This window comes from Tenrec ecaudatus, chromosome 1, assembly GCF_050624435.1.
Source record: "Tenrec ecaudatus isolate mTenEca1 chromosome 1, mTenEca1.hap1, whole genome shotgun sequence".
Taxonomy (NCBI): Eukaryota; Metazoa; Chordata; class Mammalia; order Afrosoricida; family Tenrecidae; genus Tenrec; species Tenrec ecaudatus.
In genome coordinates this window covers 26,393,981-26,397,967 of record NC_134530.1, presented here as the reverse complement: position 1 = coordinate 26,397,967, position 3,987 = coordinate 26,393,981, and positions in this window count along the sequence as shown.

Below are 3,987 nucleotides of genomic sequence, written 5' to 3'. Positions count from 1 at the left end.
TTTCTCTAGTCTATCCGCACTCACACAGTCTTCTTTGCCTTACCTTGGTTGCTGTGATCCGTGTGTAGCTGAGACAAAGTGCTGGCCATCTCAACAATCTCGCTCATCCTGTGTTGCAGCCACTTCCACCAGCCGTGCCCCCCAATGCCTGAAGCTCCCCACTCAGAGCTCTGGTCTCTGCACCTCAGCCCGCTGCATTTAAATGGGTTCGCACATTTGTCCTCTTGCAGTTGACAAGACCTGGTGTTTGGCCAAGATCCTCCCAGGTAAGAACACCCTGAGTGAGAAGAGAATTTTGGTCTCAGGGCCTACTGCTGCCCAAGCGGACTCCCAGTCTCTCCATCTGTCCCTCAGAGTAGGCATGCCTGCCCCACCCCCACCCATACACACACCCTGGACTAAACTGACTGGGGCCTCGGGAGGTCAGAGGGACCAAGGGCCCCATCCACCTGTGCCATGTCAGCTTCCAAACTTGCCCTTCTGACAGTCATCACCATGGCCAGCGACAAGCCTCCTTCTGCCACTTCCGCTGCCGCCCGGAGGAGCACAGCCCCCCACCTCCAGGCAGGAGGGGCAGCTCGGGACGGTTCATCCATCTGCCTGCCACCCCCGTGTCAAAGTGCACTCGACTTCTTGTACAAATGATCCAGCTGCTAATTAGGCTGTTTATAACTTGTTTCCCTGGTCGCTAATGATAATTAACATGCAAATCAGCTCAGGGAGGGGAGGCACCGGGGTCCTCAGTTCATTACCAAGTTAATTACTGTTTGCATACTTAACTATCACGGATATAAATGGCGGCATTTAGCGTAATGGGCAAGATGATCATTACACCAACGACATTTTGGAAAAGTCATTTTGCAGTGTTATTTTTCTGCTTGATTAATGGCCCTGTGCCTGGTTGATGAACTTAGTTAGTTCAAGCCAATATAGGTTCTGTACACAGACCGGTGAGCGGGCTCCCCGCGCCCATCAATCTTGCCCCCAGCCCCTCTGGGTTACAAGTTTTCGAGGAAGAAAAAGGGCAAAGGAGGAAGCTGTGCAGCTCTTGGGGGGAGAGTGAGCGCCCTGCTTCTAGGGGAGCTGGCTCCCCGAATCCAGCTACAGCCCACAGCCAGCCAACCTCCTCACGGGGTAATAGAAGACTTGGCTTCACTCGGTGAAGGGGAAGTGGGAATAAGGTTGTGCAAAGGCCCTGGGGCAGGATCCAGTGAGTCTGAGAAGCCAGGGCAGATGCCTGGGGTAGTGGGTGGAGATGGGGGCGTAGGGAGGTGATGTGAGGAGCAGGCCTGAGAGCTGGAGAGGGATAAGTCCAGACTCCTGGGTGCAGAGGGGACCGTGGTGGGCACCCTGGAGCAGAGGCCTGTCGGAGGCGTAACTCTTAAGCAGTGGGGGATGTGATGAGGTCCCTATGGGGGCACACTTTGAAAGTGTAGCCTCTGGGGCTGGCCTGTGGACAAGCCCGGTGTAGGTGTGAACAAGGTGAGAGTCTGTCACTCATGCTGAGCTCTGACCTGCACCCCACCACCACCACCAAGGATCAAGTGACCCCTGTGGGCCTGGAACCCAGACCCTCAGAAACCCTTTGTCACCTGGAGCTTCGGACCTGCTGGCAGATCAGACACCAGGGTCCCAAGCGTCCCTCTCACCCTGGGAGGGGCCTGGAGCATCCCCTGAGCAGGAGTGCAGGGACCCAGGGGCTGCTCCAGCCTCAGTGAAGGTGGTCCCTGTGGACGCGAGAGTGTACCGCCCCAACCTGCTCCTCCTCCACCCACAAGCCCAGGACGACGGCAGGTGTGTGGGGCACCAGGCTGGAGGGCTCCTCCCCAACCTGCATTATTGATCACGGGACAGAAGGAGGCGGCAGGAGGTGACACCCAGCAGGTGTGGCAGCACAGCCCGGCTGCCTGCGCAGCAAACTGGTTTCAGGCAAGACTCGGAGGGATGCTGGCAGGGTGGGGGGGGGGCGACCTTTGGACCGAGGCTGGTGGCGAATGAGCAAAAAGCTCTTCTCCCTCTCGTTCAGCAATTCCCCAGGATCCCTGCCGCAGGAACCAAGGCAAAATTCCATCTGCTAACAGCCAGGTCCCCAGTCCCACCTAGACCTTCGGTACTTCTCTGTCTCCTGGCCACAGGTAAGCTTCCTGGGATCTGGGGCCCTGAGCTGAGGGAGGCATTGTTCAGAGAAGGCAGGTGGGTGGGAAGGGGGTTCTGGGCTCCAACAACCACGGCCTGAAGGGCTTGTGACTCTTAGAGAGCACCTGGGAGGGGAGTGGGGTGGGAGAGAGGGCTAGGCCCAGGCAGTAGACAGCCAGGACAGGCCTGACACCAGGGTTGGGAGGGCCTGAGACAGCCAAGTCACCCTTTTGGGGGTGGTCCTTGGATCACTGTGGCTGTTCCTCCCAGGAGTCCCCCTTTCTAATGCGGTGGGTTTGAACCAGGGGCTGCCTTCCCGCAAGGGTCTACAGAGCTGAGGAGGGGTGGGAGGCAGGGGCTGCGGGCACCTGTGGGCACCAAGGCCTCCATGGTGCTAATGAGGAGTGGTGCTGGGGTCTGAGGTCTGACTGCAGCCCTCGGGCTGTGGATTGATTAGGGCCTTGTGCCAAAGCAGCCTTTTCCGAACGCACTCACCCCACTCCTATGCCAGGTAGGAAGGGAGCCTTATCTCGGAGCCTCTGGCACAGTGAGGCGGGGGCGGAGGATAGCAGGAATGTCCAGAGGCCCCGAGCCTCCAGATCCCCCAACCCCAAGCAGAGAGTCTCCCTGGGTTCTGAGCCCAAAGCTGGACCTGGAGCTGGCCCTCAGGTGGACAGGGTGGCTAGACAAAGCCCCAGGTGACAAGCTGGGGTCATAAGGTCCTAAGAGAGCCAAGTCGGGCCCAGGGTGGAGTGGGTAGAGCAGAGGAAGCTGTGCCCTGCCACCCCGGGATGACCAGGAGAGGGCCAGCTGGAATCTCCTGGGTCCTTCCCAGCCCACTGCCAGCGAGTCTGTCCTGATTCACGGCAACCCAAGGACAGGGTGGACCTGCCCCTGTGTGCTTGTGAGACGGCAACTGCTACAGGAGTAGAAAGCCTCCCCCTTGCTCTCGCGTCGCTGCTGATGGCTTTGAACTGCCGGCCTGTGTGTCGATCACTGCACCCCCAGGGCCCCTATGCGGCCTCTCAGGGAGCCTGTATAGGGTTCCCAAGGCTACACATCCCTGTGACAAGATTCCGCCCAGGGCACAGAGGCAGTTCACCCCCGCTGCCACCAGGGGCACCATCGAGCCACAGGCCCCTTGGTTGTTGACGCTCTCCAGGGAAACGCACTGCTCCTGCAGGGCTGGCACCAGGGAAGGCAGTGTCTGCGGGGAAGTCAGCCCTGGTCCACCCCACAACCTCCCTAAGGAGCCTTGGACCCATCGGCCATCGTGAGTGTGCCAGGGGAGTGGGGGGCATGTGTGTGGCTGGGTCTGGGTGTCAGAGAGCACGCAGTGGGAGGAGGCATTTGGGGAAGGCCCAGGACAAAAGGACCAGTGTGCTTCTGCAGAAGGGCTGGGGGCTGGGAGGGGCTGGGGACGCTTAGGGGCAGACAAAGCAGCCTGGGAATTCTGACCTCAGTGCACAGTGTCCCACATGGGACTCATCGCCCTCCCCGCCCCACGCCCACTGGCCCAGGTGTGAGCAGGTGGGTGGTGGCTCAGCCCTTAGGTGGGCCACTGTCCTTGGGAATGAGGCCGACCAGGGCAATAAGAAGGCGAGAGGCCTGTAACATCAGATTCGACGGGGGAATTCAGTCCACTCTACCGACAAAGGCACTGGGGTCAGGAAGTGCAGAGTCTGCCAAACCCAGGCCCCCACATCCTCGTCTGAGAGACCACAGCACCCCGATAGCTGGGCACATCTGTTTTCATTCTGGGAGGCTCAGGGTGGGGCCCTGAGCGCAGGCTACATTCCCCTCCCCCAGGTGGCGCAGACTGGACATGGGTCCCTGCAGGCCGAGGGTGTG